The following is a 16,539-nucleotide window of genomic DNA, read 5'->3' as shown; positions in this document are numbered from 1 at the left end:
GTGCTGAGCCATGTATGCAAATAAAGTCATAATTTTATTACTTTTATCACTTTTATAAAGTAGCAACAAACTCCATTTTTTAGACTGAGTTTTAGCACCTGAAATTTCTTTTTTCTCGTTGTAGATTGTTAGAAAACATATAGCTTGAATTTATGCACAAACCCTGTGATTTTTCTCATTTGTACTAACATCTTCACAGCAAACAGAGTTGTGTTTAGTAGAATTTATTAGAAAAAGTATTAACCTATAATCACATTTCTAGTACAACAAATATAATACCAAGGGAAAACATATGTAGCAGAAGCACTATTCTGGCAAAAGATGTTTAGTTTATGCAGCAAGAAATCCTCTGAGCTGTTTGTTATCAACAGACCCCATATAGCGCCTTCCTTTCATTAACATGGAGTTTTTCAATAAGTGGGATAAGTTAGTATACTGTTGTTACATTCAGCAATTGCACAGGATTTTTAAATAAGGAACCCTTCAGTTTCTGAGAGCTCAATTAGTATTAATTACAAGTTTAAAGAAGCACCACAACATATTCACATTGATAGTATAGGCATATCTACAGCATAATTACTGTCACTTCAATAAGTGCAGTCATGCATACACATCCCCTTCTAGGATCAAAGTGGTGGCATATCGAGTCCAGACTCCTGCTATCAGAGGCAACCGTGTTTCACATGCCCTTTCATAGATGTATCATTTTCCACCTTGCAAACAGTTAGACGTTGTGTGGAAAAACAGAACCTGACCACCTTATTGGGAGGTTTCTCCAGAACGCTACTGCTTTGATGGCTAGAAATCTTCTAACTTTGTCTGATTTTCTGCCAGTTATTTCTGTCCCAGCTCTGTTCTTCAGATTAAATGATTGTTCTCCTTTGCTTCCAATTCTCCTCTCCCCACAGTGCATCTTTTCTCTTGGCCTTTATTTTACTGAAGAGAAATAAACCTTTTAGTATCCTCACAATAATCTCTCCCTTCTCACTATTCATTTTACTAGCCTTTCTCTGTTTGTTACAACTAAGTTCATGCTTCCTACACCTGGGTGCTCTGAATGCTAGGCAGTATTCCTGGGTAGCTTGTTGCAGTGCCTCACATGGAGGCATTAATAATTTTATTTCACTACCTGAAAGGTCTAACTTGAAACATTTTAAAATGGCATAAACCTGGTTTGTGGACATACACACTGGTGTCTCAGTCATTTTGGATGAAATTCATCTTACCTAATTTCAAGCAGCACCTCTGAGCTAGTCACCACAGGCCCCTTTTATAATTAGAGAGACACTTTACAGCATGATTCATCTGATCTATTTTTAGAGATTCTGACTGGATGAAATCTGTTGTGCCCTAGAAATACTCTTCACTGACCATGTCTAAACAAATACTGGATCAACTGAACAGCTTATTTTGTGGTTTATTAATATAATCAGCTCCTTCGTTTCCTTTTTAAAAATCACAAAATATCAGATAATAGAAGAAGTAATCATAACCACAGATATAACTTTATGCTTTCAGACTTCCATCCTGTTTCTGTTCCTCACAGTCTCTGAGTTGTGAAGTTTTCTCTGGATTATTCCAAATTGACAGTACTTTTGAACTGCATATTGAAAATGGCTCTTCTAGTACACCTTTAAAACCCACAGTAACTAGAGGTAGCACAATTTCCCCGCAAAAATCAAGTGCTTGTGTAATGATTTGACAGGAATACAGTACGACAATTGATATTCTAGACTAGAACATGAGAAAGAGCAACAGGTATTTTAGGAAATCAGATTGTTGTAACATTCAGAAGTGAAAACAAGACGCTGAATTTTGATCAATCATAAATAAAAGGATGTAGACTTGGGGAAGTAGGTAGGATGCTTTTCGGCAATATCATCTCTACCAAAGCTCCTTAAGTACATCTTCTAAGCAAGAAGCCTGAAACATTTGAATAGTAAAAGATAAACATTAAAATCAAACAAACAAGCACAAATACATATTTCTATCATCTTCTCCAATGGAACAACTACAGAATTTTGCTCCACAAAGAACAAATTAAAATCAGAAGGAAGTCGATACTCTCCCTCACTTCCACAGACAAATCAATGTAGTTACCATACTGTATGATATCACAGTGGATTAATATTTTAAAATTGACTACTGCTGAATCTTAAGAATTTACCTTAAGTCCTCCAAATGTGAGCTATACAATAGAAAAAGTCTTACCACTATACCAGTATTTCTTTGCTTTGTGAGGGAAGTGCTAGTACAGATAAATAGGTTTATCCCAGAGGTTTTGCAGCAAGTAACAGGCTGGACTGAATATCTCGGGAGTTTTGGTTTTGGCCAATACATACTCATGAAGGTTTTCTTCACATCTCACCGATCCAGTTTACATACAAGCATTTGAACAATTCTTCATGTGACACAAGTGTTTGGACAAAATTCCTTATGACAGGGGATAACTGGGGAAAGTTTTCATCCAAACCACTGTCAATCCCAAGCTAAATACAAATTACAGAATATCTGGAAGATTACTGAACACACAAACATGAACAATTCAAAACTGAGTTATTTACCATAGCAGAAGTCAGTATGAATACTTTTCATCCTACTTGGTGCTCAGAAACAATAACTCAGCATAACTCTCAGAAATGCAAACACCTAACAACTTCATTCCCTGAACCACACTACCAAAAGGATTAACTTCCAGATAATTCAGGCTCAAGGATAAATTGATGGACAGAAGGTCCATAAACAGATACCGAAGTATACAGGTAGGGATGTACCCTCTAACATCACAAATCCAAAAACGATGGGTGCCAAGGGAGTACAAGGGAAATGGGCCACAGAAAGCAGAGAGGCCCATGTGGTCTCTCTAAATTGCATGCCATGTTGCCACTGTCATAGAATAAGTACCAGGATAGGTGGACCATTAGTCTGGCCCACAAGAGGATTTCTTGAATTATCTTGTTCCATGAATAAAAAACAGACAGACTTCAGTATCACCTTGAGGAAACTCAAATAAAACTGTGGGAAAAAGATATTTGTTTAAAATTGTTAAACATTGCAGCCTAAAAGTGAGATCACCCAGTCAGAACTAGTGAGTGAAGAAATATCATTAGGGTTCTCACACAACACGCATTCAGAGCCAAAATCCCAGTCACAGCAGGATCAAAGGTATGTTGTTTCACAGAAATATGAAAGATTTTGTTCAGGATGTAATTTCAGACATTTTTTTAATGTCAAACTATCAGCCATCATGCCCCTCATAAACCAAAAATCATCAGATTTTCCATTCTCTACAAAAATTCTATTTTCTTAGGCCAGAACTCTCATAAACATGTCCTTGACAGTGGCATTTGTTAAGCACATATGCTGACCTTTTCAAAGTTTCTCTTTTTTGAAATGACTGTTCTCATTTTGCATTCTGCTACGTATTCTTTCACATACTGCTAAGTGCAAACTTTGCATGCTTGCTCTAGTTTGCAAGGTTCTTTACTCATGAGCGTACAAGTATTACAAGATTTCTTTAGAATTCTTTCTTGTCAGTAATATGAAACTTCCAGAGCTCTTCAACAGATACAAACACAGGGAAAATTTCCACCTGTTTCTGAAACAGGATGTAATAATTCTACCAAAGGCATATCTGTATATAAAATAGCCAATATTTATCCTGAGAACTCCCTCTTTCATGACTATCTCTTTGAAAGAAATCAAATAAGAAAAAAAATGTAGTCATTCCCCAGACAGTACAATATTTTAAAACCAAGACCAACAGTAGCTTAGACACACTCTGGTCCCTCATAAGTCCTGTTTGATTTGCCGTAAAGTCATTATGTAGCAAGAGGAGGCAAATGGTGATAAGGCGGCATGTTTTGCATAAGAAGGATCTCTGTGATGCCCTTCTGAAAATATTAGAAAGGCAAAAGCTACCATTTTTTAGAAAAACTTGCTTTCTGCATTAGGACAATGCATCTTCTTGCAGCCCAGAAAGCCAGTCATATCCTGGGCTGCATAAAAAGAAGTGTGGCCAGCAGGTTGAGGGACCCTGAAAAAGTGGGAGAAGCGGCAGCAGCAGTGTGGCAGGCACTATATAAAGCGGAAGTTGAAGTTTCACCTGAAAAATGTCAGGGACCAAATAGAGAAGTAAAATTTTTAGGTACTTGGTGGATTGCAAGTAGTGCGGCAATTCCACCGGACACCCAAACAATTCCACCTAAGTAAAACAGAACAATTGCAGATGCCCCAATCTAGGAAAGAATTACAACTTACGGGCACTTTAGGGTACTGGAGGAAACATGTACCTGGAACTGGAGGAAACATGTACCTGGATTTTCTATCATTGCTCGTGCACCGTACTCATTTTTATGAAAGGGAAAACCGTGGAAATGGAAGCCAGAACATGAAGATGCAATCAAAACTCTAATACAGGAATTAAAGACATATCAGTCACTGGAGCCAGTACACACCCACGACCCTATTACAGCAGAAGGGGGTTTTGCAGAACATGGTACTTACTGCAGTCTATTCCAGATTGGGCCAAGTGGGCCAAAAAGACATTTAGTGTTTAACCTGACTGCATTTAAAGAGACAGAACAGAGATATTCTGAGTGGGAAAAGAGACTTTTGTCTTTAGTCCGAGCAGTTAAACAAGTCGAGCCACTAAGGGGTAACCCGTCTGGAAAAAAACCACTGAGGCTTCTATTGTTTTCCCTTTCCAGGAACGATATCGGGAACGATATCAGCACACCTCCCCTGGAGACTGGGTCAACCATTGAAGGATTGTTTATCCTTCTCGCAGGAGCAATCATGAGCAGCATGGACCAAATTCGGCTCATATGCCAACAAGCCCAATGCACAGCGTGGAGGCCCTCAAGTCCTTTATTCGTGCTAATCAATATGGTAACTATAGTACATTCTGCACCATACAAGTTTCTCAGTTATGGATGCAATCTACTGTAACAGCAATTGTAAGAGAAGGTGAAGAGGGCACCTTACCCACTGAAATTTGAAAGGTAACCTGGGATAACACAACTGAATTTGAAAGGGAATTCCAATCCTGGTGGTGTCTAGTTAATTTCACTTACGACGCCACCGACAGTAAAGCCACAGCTTTTGTTTTAACAATACGCAGTGCTTCGGTATACACCATATACCCAATCATTGAGCTGGGATTAAATCATAATGGAACTGTCCTCTATCCATTAGGACATAGAGCATGGGCCCAACAAAATGGGAACAAATGGCAAACTCTTGATGTTGATGCATGTATTGTACGGGAACAACAGGGATTTATTTGTGAAAGTAATACCACTAAGGCCCAAGACATTTGTCTTGACACTGAACAAAACGTTTGTCATTTTGAAATACATCCTGATGAAACCCCTGAGACTGTACTTATATATGTTGGAAATGGATGTGTTTGAATGAGAACTCTTTGTGATTCTATATTTATAGACAACACCACTATAGAGACATATAATCACTCAAACGTCTGTATTTGTAATTTTACCAAAATCATGGGATGCGACTTTAACTATTCAGCTCCTGTCACAACCCACCAATTGCTACAATCTAACTGTACATTGTATCAAGGTTTATTGCCTACCCCTATTGGAATGAATCTCACATTGGTAAGAAAACTGTTGCAACATGATGACCTGTGTCAATTGCTAAAACGAATTTGGAACAATGGACAAAGAACCCTGATTACTGTCCATCACGATGCAGAGAAGCTACACCAACTCCTAGAAAGAGTGAAGAAAGATGAGAACATTACTGGTGGGAAACTCTTTTCGGATGGTCACCAACAGCATCTGGAATTTTGAATTTGATGCTGCATCCAATTGTAGTTTTGTTAATTTTAACCTTATTACGATTATTGCTTATAATCATTCTATATATCAAAGTTTGGCAAAAAATGAAACAAATTACATCAATCCAGCATGTAGGATGTATACAATCAACTGATTCTGTATGTAAAATTGTATATAACTAACATTAATTATGACACTTAAACTAAACAGCTTATCACATAATTGGACTCCTACCACTCATCTGCAATACACCACATATTTATGACATAGAGGCAAGAGGTAACCATACTACCACTCTATGAGTTGATAAAGTGGATTGACTGTAATCATGGGGTGGAGTGTGACAGATGCACTCGACCCCTTAACCAAACTAGGGTAGTTTGGTACAGGGTCCAAAGGAGGTAAAGGCCTGAGCCATAGCCAGGCCAAGAACTCCTCTAGTTCCAATCTGTTCTCTGAAAACCCACAAAGGAGCAGAGTGACCCAGTGAGCATCGTGCATATGAGCTTGGAACACCGATCATGTGATTGACACATGAATAGTGGGTGGCTTTTCCAAGACTCGTTATCAAGGAACAAAGACTGTTGTGGGTACAAGGAGTCTCATGCATACTTTTTCCATTGCATGTAATTTGACTACAAGCCAACCACTTTATCCCATAAATATGACAGCCTAGGTAAGCCTTCTTTGAGCTCTCCTTGCTAGGCAGTGTGGCTGCATGGCAGTGATCTCCCCTTGAGCTGCGACAGCTCCCAAGGTTGCTCCTCGAGGCAGAGAGACCTTTTGCCAGCGGCAGATCTTTGGTAAGCAACTATATCGTGCATAACCTTGTAGTATGGTAACTCTGATTTTGTGTTGGTAACTTTGATTGCATGCTGAATTGATGCTAATGAAACACTGCATGTACAATCCCTTAGACATAAACTGTTGACCAAGTCTGAGACTAGGTTTGGACCTAGCCACACCTAGACTCCTCTCTGAGAAGGAGTTTAGAAAGCAAGGGGGTCCACTCTGAACCTCTTGACTCAACGGGAGGGTCTTCCTTATCTTTTGTGTCTCTGGTCTCTCCATGAATCACTCGAACTCGAGTGTTGCCATCGACTTTGTTAAGTCGTACTTTTACAACATCATATTAAAACCACTTTTGCTAATACCTTTGACGGTGATTCTTTAAGTGACCTAAATCACTCATTTTGCAACAGTACCTCCTGTAATTCAAGCAAGCAATTCAGTCTAAAATTCCTCTAAAATAAACTGATGACACAGCGAACCTTGTCTACAGCATGTGTTAAATCTTTGTCCACCTCTCTTGTGAAAACAAAGGAATTAGTTCTGAAGACAACAGGGGTATGAATTGCATTGATTATGAAGGAAATTGCATCTGATAATCTTTGCTATGCAAATCACAAAACTTCACAGCATCCAGGAGGCATCTCCAGTATAAAAAGAGCCCTCCTCCTCCCTGTTCTCAGAACCAGTGATGTACTCCCTTTGTTCAGAGAAGCTGAACTGGCTTCTATATCGCAATGGAGGTTAGAAGATAGTGTTGCTTCTTGAGGTCCTTAGAGCCCTGGTATTCGAGAAGGGGAATAAGATGTTTAGATTATTTGCTCCTTCATCTAAATGAATGGCTCAAAGGGGAAAAGTAGAGAGAAGTATCAGTCTAATAGTCACCACTGGCTTTAAGAGAGTAAAATGCCTCCAAGTGGCAGCCTGAACTTTAGCTTGAACTAACTAGGTGCAAAGTTGGCATGTCACTCAAGCAACAGCCCAGTATAATCCAATGTTTTGTCAGAACTTCAGTGTCAACAACAGAAGAGGGTCAGGACTCTATGTACTTTGGGGCAACACATCAACACATGGTAAAATCCACCCTACAACAACAACAGAAATAAAACTTAATGGTTTCACAATCATATTTTCATTGCTAATAAAGATGTGTCTTTTCCCTTCAACACCAAGTCTTACACATCTTTCATTGCAATGTTCTATCCTCAGCTCCTTACAGGAGATGACTAATTATTTCAAGAAATGATCACGAATATAATTAAGATCAGATCCTCCCCTTGGTACACTGTGCAGACTGTTGTGAATCTAGAGATGACTTTTTTATCAATTACATGAAAACGAACAAGAGGGAGGCCTTTTATTTAAAAAAATCTTCCTTCCAGGAGCAAATCTCCCTCTCCTTTTTTTTTTTTTATTAAAACTTAACATGTTATTAGCATGAGAATAAGTGATTGCTGCCATTGTATTGCTGAATTTCAAGCAGTATTTGGATACCAAATACAACAGCATTGTCTTTTGCACTCTTTATGCCATACATGTAAGACTGAGTACTTAATCTTTTAATTTTTTGTTGAAGGTAACAAACAAAAATTAAGAGAATCTCACATAGTCTAAATAAAGCTTAAGGCACAACACTTCCACACAGTATATGAATTTCTAAACTTCAGTCAGTGTATGAACAGGTTTGTCATCATTAACATGCATCTATAGTTCAGCAGGAATACCAAATGTCATATTATGTGTAATGGCCTACACAAAAGACCAGCAAATAGATTCTTTTAAGCTAATGGGACTAGTTAATGGACCTTCTGGAGAAAAGATACAATTTGCAATGATGTCAAAGACTATCTGAAAACTGAATTAATATGCAGGATATAAATTATCCAGAATAAATCCAATGAATCCAGATCATGACCATTTTAAGATAATGGGCTTCCTACTTTTGCTATTAATATTTAATTGTTTATATTGCATGTTTATATTGTCCCATGCATTTTTTGTTGTTTTCTTAGATAATTTTGGCCCATAAATGTGCAGGGTAGGCCAAAGACTTTTTTAAAAAAAGCCTATCACTATTTAGAGGAAACTTACTGTTGGTTCACATACATTCATTTTGAATATGCAGTCCCCAGTCTAAAGTTAAATCAAACCATCCTATAGATCAACGGAACTTCAGAATACACTCTGAGAAACTACTCCCCTTGATACACTCATAAATATTAATTACAATTATAGGATAGCAATACAAATTCTGCCAAGTACCACAGGACCCTGCAGTTATTAAAGAGCAGCAAAAAATACTGATGAAAATGACCGGAGGAAATATTAGTGTTCCTGAAACTTCAAACTCTGTTCAACAGTTCACCAGATATTTCCCCCCCACACTCAATTTTAACAAAAATAGTTGGAATAAAATTAATCTCATACTGATAATAAGAACACAAATGCTGTAGCTTGTAATAAAACAGAAAAACATATAGTAAGTACATAACAGAAGCTACTGGTCCTAAAGCAGCCATTTTAACAGTAAAATTCTAATAAAAAGAGTAAGCCATCAAAATTTACAAACTACCACAAACAGTTAAAATTTCACAGAACAAATTTAATAAACACAATTAATAAAACAAACAGGCACACTTATGCCGGAGCAAATACACTACGCATTTTAATTTTTCAAGAGGAAATGTAATACGCTGCAGCTAAAGGAATAACAAAGCAAAAAGAAACAAATTACAAACATAACGATTCTCAAAGATTAATGGTTGTACCACTGGCTTATATTCACTGATCACATTTTTACTACCTATAGCCTGCAGATGATTTTTTTTTTTTCCCCCCTGAAGAAGGTAAGACTATTATGTGCTGACTTTTGTGTGCATTTTTAATTGTCTTGCCTAGGAGTGCAAATCTCAAAAATTAGCGTTGTAGAGCCAAAAAAGGAAGAAAAATAACTGGCAAAATATTGGAAAAAAAAGTTATTGCAGAGAGATAGAAATTCATTACTTTCATGCTCTGTCAAACTTATAATAATATGCACTTAGAAAGAAAAGCAAAACCTTATTTTAAATGGCATTTGCTAAAGCTACGCTAACAAAAGGATATGTGGCCCTGTCACGAAAAAACATTGACCCTGGACCTTTTTTCAGTTTAGAAGAGAAGGAGAACAGCCAGAATCTTGTGTATCAAACAAATGTTTGTTTTGTATAAACATGCTCCCAATTTTCTTCGTTTGCTGCAAAAGCAGAGGAAAAAAGAAAAAAAAAGAAAAGAAGAAGAAGAAAATGCCCCAAACGAAAAGCTCGATTCGGAAACAGTGCAAGCCTGCTTCTAAACAGTCATGTGACTTTTTTTTTGCTAACAGCCATGTGCTCGCGTATCATTTTACTCTGAAATAACTCTGCGGATTTCAGCTCAACCTGCCTTTGCTTATAATGCATGACATAGCCTGTGAGGGAGCCTGAGAACCGTCCCTCTTCAAAAGCAAGGTTCCCATGCTTGGCCTGTAACCATGGAAGCAGATGCCTTTTTTGCTTACCCCTGCTTACCTCTTTGCAGCCACGAGCTGCTCCCTATTGTTAAAAGGGGTACGCCTTGATTTTTCTTCGTCGTGACCGAACTTGCCTCTTCTTCAAAGGGCATGATGCTGCAGGTCATTGGTCTAGACTGTTTGCACGGTCCAGAGAACAGCCTTGATGTAACCCTTGCTCCGTCTGTGCCACACCACCAGCCGTGCGACTGTAGACTGTAGGGGGACATCGGAGATCTGTATTTGAAAAGAAGTCCGTCCGATTTTGCCATTGTGCCTTTTCAGTCATCGATCGAATGAATATCGAACCTTCTGTCGTTGCATGTGTGAAATAGATAGCTTAGCAAGCACTTTTGTGCCCAAACCTGTGCAGTGGGCCAAACTCTCTTCCTTTATTCACAAGTATTATTGTTTTTTGTAGTGTAGTAATTTCTTAGGTACTTTAATAACGGTGTCCTAATGTTAGACCAGCCTCACAACAGAATCTCTTTATTGTAATCTGCTTGATTTAGCACTTAATTTTTTTAAATTTTTTTTAAAGGTGCTTTCTCTTTTAGCCATTCCCAGTTGAACATCAGCCCTCTTAAAGTGCAAGGGAGGCTGATTTTGAATCGGTATGAATAGCCCAGAATTGCGAGGGGTTTCAAAAAAGATACTGACTGGAAGTTCGCTACCATAAGGCTTTAAAAATAACACAGGGGGCAAAAAGTGAACTTGGAAAGCTTCCAAGGTAAATTCAAAAAGTAAAAAATCCAGCAAATATGGCACTTTTTTTTTTGTTGTTGTTAAATACAAATAAAGTAGATTGTGTTAAGGAAAGACAGATATTGTAACAGATAAAATAACGTGACAGTGGTGGCTAAAACATAAAAGAATCCTATCTCCTTTTTTCCCTCGATATACAAAGGCAAATAATTTGGAAATCTAACATCTGATAACATGGGGGCTCTAAAATACTTTTTACTCTTCTGTACTAGTGCACAAACATTTTTGATATTCACTGGCCAGCTTATTTTTTTAAGATATATTTCATTTAAAAAAACATGTAGATAAATGTCCAAACCGTAGCAAGAAATTATGAAAATTATGCTAAGCCACTGAGAAAATGTAGCTGAAGTGTTCAGTCGAAGAGTTCAACAGAACTCTAGGAATTTCAAGGTGAAGTGAAGAAAAAGATGCTCTAACACCTTCGAATAAAAAAGACAGAATTGTAGCTAACATGGAAAATGATACATTCTTGAAATCAGTCGGTAAGCAAGTTTTTACTCTTCTTTTAACAGAACGGCAAACTCTCTGACCACTGCCTGTCAAAAAACAATAACCTAGTGACAGCTATCAGCACCTACTCATTGTAAAATATGCCTGCCTCTACTCTGTTCTAATAAAATTCAGATCGCATCAAAAAGGGCTTATATATTCTTCAGGGTGTTGCTTACCCAGTGTTGTCTGTACATGACATCAGTATATATATTTTTGAGATACCATTATCTCATACTTCAAGGCATACCTATTTTCTCTAATTGCCGCAGGCAAAGGGGAGGTGCACTAAAGAATAAAGAAGGTTATTGTGACAGATGAAACATAATTCACAATGAGTACTCTTTTCATCCAGCCTTAAGTAGCAGAGGATTACTCCAAGCTGAATTTTAGGGGAGTATGTATGATCTGATTTAATAATATGAGGACAGGCCACAAGCTGAAAGGCAATGTAAACCAATTATGCTTTTCCTGATTGTTTGGGGTGTTTTGTTGTTGGGGTTTCACACCCCCCCCTCTCTTTTCTGGAAGTAGAAGAAATGTTAACGTGAAGAGGGTCTGAAGAAACATGAGGAAAAGTAAGAAATGCCGAGAAATAAAAGTTGGGATTTTCTGGAATGGATATTGATAAATGACTATTCTATATTTCTGCTTCATGACACAAAAATGAAATAAGATCATGCCATTTCTTCAGTAAATATGCTCTGTGAAAGTAGGTAAACTAATTTTGATACACTTACTGAACTTGTATTGCTTCGGAGAAATTCATACTTGAGTCTTCTAAAAATGCTGTATGATATCAAGTTTAGATGTAGATAACTGTGACTTTCTGCTAAACGTGTGTACATTGTTTTTCTGAGTCACTGTTTTAATATCTAAACAGTAAATAGATAAGCTTGCATGTGTATTTTATATGTTTGTTTCCTTATAGTGTGCTTTGGAAAAGACTTGCTTAGTATAAATTACTGTATTGCATTCTGAAAGGATTTCTCTTTTTACTGTTTCAGTTTTCATATAACAACCATTTTTCTATGATCTAAAATTGCATTCAGAACGTCTGGCCATGTGTAGCTAGTTAAACTGCAGAAACTGCTAAGGTACTTGGCAAAAGGAGTAAACAGTATCTCATTTTGTCTATAGAAATGTTCATTTAGATTAATTACTTTTTTAAGCAATAGGTAACTTTAAAAAAAATCCATTTTAAAGAAAGTGTTAATAAAGTAATAATTGATCTTCTCAAAGAACATTTCTATACATTTTGTATAATTTAGTATGCAAAATAAAACCATTTTTAGATACAGATTCTAAATGTGTTTTTCAAGTGTTCGTCTTGTTTGAAAATCACAGACAAAAAAAACCCAACCAAACAACCACGAGTTATATGTTTGCTTTCATATATTTTGTCCTTTTTAATCACACAAAAACTGCTTAGCAGTCAGAGCTAATAAAACTGTGCTGGTAATTGAAAATAAATTATTACAAGGGGTTAGTTCATACGTTTCAGATTTCAGACTGAAATATAAAATAAAAATAAATTGGAACAGACTTTCTGTTTTTCAAGTGCTGCTATATATCAGACCAGCTAAGACGATTCAACAACTTAACACCAAACCTTACACAAATAAATGGCAAGGAAATGGCATTAAAATATGCATGTGAAATTATTATTAATTGTATTTTCTAAACCAACAAAGAACACTGAAATTTTGTCTTTCTATAATCTGTGTTACTGAACTATTCTCTTATATAATATGATTTCATGCCACTCTTAAAAGCAAGCATAAAACCAATGTAAGTATTTCATAACCACCATAAGCAATTAGTTAGAGTCTGGTGAATAAGCAGCATGCATTAAGCACACCTAGGTACTATACTCTTAAAGAAAGAATGAACAGTCAGAAAATGTATCAAAATACAATAAGAAAACTGCTAGATTGAAAGCATACATTTTAATATTTTAGTTCGCAAAGGGAGCAGCAGCCAAAAGACCGTTCTAACCACCTGACAAAGAGCAACAAACAACAGCTCTCGAGTCAAAATATTTATTAGGGTGTCATGTCAATGTACAGGCTAGCATATGTGCTAAGGAGAAATTATTCTATTATCTTCCGCTGAGTGAAGTAGTAACAATGAACATAAAGATTTATAAATATATATAGAACTGAGAACGTTTCTTTCAAATCATACCACAATTTTATTTTCATTGATCATTTAAAAAATATATCAAAAAGTGTAAAATACAAGTTACTTTAATTCCTGTGACAATTTTTATCCAAATGTTATTGTTGCCATGTCACACTGCACTTGCCATCCATCCTAAAGTTTCTTAGTAAGAAATATATACTTAAGCATTTGTTTAAGGAATCAAGTGGCATTTTTGCTACACTGAGTGACATTAATTCAAACAATATATCTTCTACTAATAAACTTTCAAACAATGTGTATTTTAGGGGTATTCCTATTGCTAGAATGTTTTTGTTCTCTTTAAAATTAGTTTGAAGTAGAGTTTATTATTGACATTATGGCACATAAAGCTTTCAGCAAAATTGCAGATGAAGGTTGTCTTTGGAAAAGTAGGGAAAAGAGAGCATCTCAGATCATGCTTGCATGTAACAAAAAGAGCAAACATCTCTTAAGATGAACAAACAATGTTTTAATAGTGATTCAAACTATGAGCACTCATATCTTTTACAAACCTAAAAATATTGGTACTATGCATTATTTTAATTCTTTTCTGTAAAACATACATCAGGCTGACGAATGTATATCAAGTTCACGACATCGTTTTTAATGGCCAGTGTTGAGGTTTTTTAAAAGAGAAGGAGGAAAAAAGAGCTCTTCCCCCTCCCCTGCAAACAGCTTTGTTTTTAACCAAATCTCAGCGTGCAGGTATAGTTGTCTCATCCCATACCCTATAAAGCGTTAAAAAACTGTGAATGAAATTAAGATTTGTAGTATTTTGGGCGCTACAAAGAATACAGCGGCTCAGGAGACAACACTGGGAATGTAAGAAAACACAGACTTTGATTCTATATGACAAGCTGGATAGGAGTCAAAGCTGCCACATGTGGTGTGAAAAAATGCCACCCCGGTGTGAACAAAGGGTTTAAAATGGAGTCAAGAAGCGTGCAAGCTCAATGTCTAAGCTTTTCCTGTGAATTGTACTGCCACAACCTGCAGGATATCAAGTGGGCTGGGAAGAATAGAGTGCCTTTGGAAGCTACAATGGAGTAGCGGTGGCCGTCAGTGCGTTAGGGTTGCTATTGTTTTGGTGGTCTTGTTTGTGCATCGTTACAATGCACTGCTTTACTTCAGCGAGAAATTAAACTCTCAGCACCAAAAATGAAGTCGCAAAATTCACCGAGAAACTGATGAATGCAGCAACTCTGATCTTTCTTATTGTAGTCCTAGTTTACAGCTCGATGAGAGAATTTAGCAACTAGATTGTTCATTTTACCGGGGCCTGAACCACAATCTCACACACGCAAAATACAGAGTAATAAACGTTGCTCATAAATATCTCTATGGCCTTTTACTGAGATAATAGTTGCAATAATATAAACATTCATTGGGGTTTATTCAAATAGAAAGAATGTTGCACCTCATTTCAATTGACAGCTTTCCTCCTTTTATTACAACATAAAGACATTAATCTGCATATTCAGTTCAGAAAACACTATCTTTCAGAAATAATCTATAAAAGTGTGCAGTAGCAAACCAAAAACGTATGGGTCAAACACTCACAAAGATGCTATGCTAACAATGTTTAACAGTGAAGGTACTGAAAATCGTAAATATTCTACCTAGATAAAGGAAAACGCTATGTAGTCAAGGCACAAGGAATTATAAGAAAGAAAACAGTTAAATATGTTTTCCCAAAAGATGCAAATAGCAAAAAGTACAAGTTCCTCAAAGAGAAAATGTAATACAGTTATTAGAATTCCTAAACAAAATCAATTAAAATCCAAGGAAGCAGGCCCACAAAACCCAATAAACAGTAAATTCTCTAAGAATTAAAGAAACCTTCCAATTTCCTATATTACATTTACATTTTTCCTTAAGGTTTAGGTCAAAAGCCACTGATTTTTAGTTTATGAATGCAGGTCAAGACAAGAACATTTTTCTATTTACTCTGTATAACTGTATAGAAATCAATCTGTTACTTTCATTACAACCACACAATCAATTCCATTTAAAGTACAATGCAACAGCCAAGTCCAAGGACAATATGGATCGCTGAAAATCCTTCATACTATCTATAGAATTTATTCAGTATGACTGGGATGATTTTTCTTCTCATTAGTATGCAACAAGCTTTCACAAACAAACTTATCCCAGCTTCGCCTGTTTTTAGTTCAAAGCATTAAAAAAAACCCCATACATTAATTTACTGATACTAGCACCGATGCATAAGTATTGCTCTTCATTAAATAACACAAATCATCTATTAAAGAACAATTTTATGCAGGAAAGTGTCTGAGTCACACTGAATCACTATTATTTCTACAACTGTAATAAGACAGGACTACATGCTAGATAAACCATATGACATGCATACATGCAGACACACATGATGAATGTAGATAATGTATTTAAGCGGTCTGTCTTAAAAGGTAATATTTTATCAACCTACAAATATTTGTAAATATAACCCTCTCATTTTGCTGATCCTCATAATGCTATTCTGAGGTTCCTAAAGGACACAAAGCCAAGGTATTTAAAAACTGCAAAATATTATCAATTTCTCCCCCTGCACACTCAAAGAATTTGGTATGATCATTTGGACAGATGTAATTTAGGCATTTTTATAAATGTTTTAAATGTTCATAATTACTTTTACAGTCCTAGTTCAACATGTTAAAATCAATATCAGATAAAATATCAGATTTTAAAACTGTAAAACTCCTAACTGTACTGTTATTTATAAGACATTTATACAGGTGTATTTTGCTGGTTTGGTTTTGTTCCCAATCTATTTTCTCAACTTATTTTCTCCTGCATCTTAGTATTTGTAGGGGGTTTTTAATATTATTTTTTTCCTTCTGCCTGCCTAAAACATAAGCCTGTCAAATGAATATTGCTGTAAATGAACAGAATAGACTGAAAAATACTCTGTTCAGAGATTTCTGCAGAATAAAGCTGCCTGTGATTTTCAAGTAAAAA

General features: G+C 36.3%; 1 long non-coding RNA gene across 1 annotated transcript in view; it reads right to left on the bottom strand.

The window, feature by feature from the left end:
• The window catches only part of LOC143167147 (uncharacterized), a 190,216-nt gene that overhangs the window by 141,808 nt on the left and 31,869 nt on the right, over positions 1–16,539 (bottom strand). The window lies entirely within an intron of this gene.

This window comes from Aptenodytes patagonicus, chromosome 1 (assembly GCF_965638725.1).
Source record: "Aptenodytes patagonicus chromosome 1, bAptPat1.pri.cur, whole genome shotgun sequence".
NCBI classification, from domain to species: Eukaryota; Metazoa; Chordata; class Aves; order Sphenisciformes; family Spheniscidae; genus Aptenodytes; species Aptenodytes patagonicus.
Note: the sequence above shows the minus strand (reverse complement) of the source record. Positions and strands in the feature narration are given on the sequence as shown.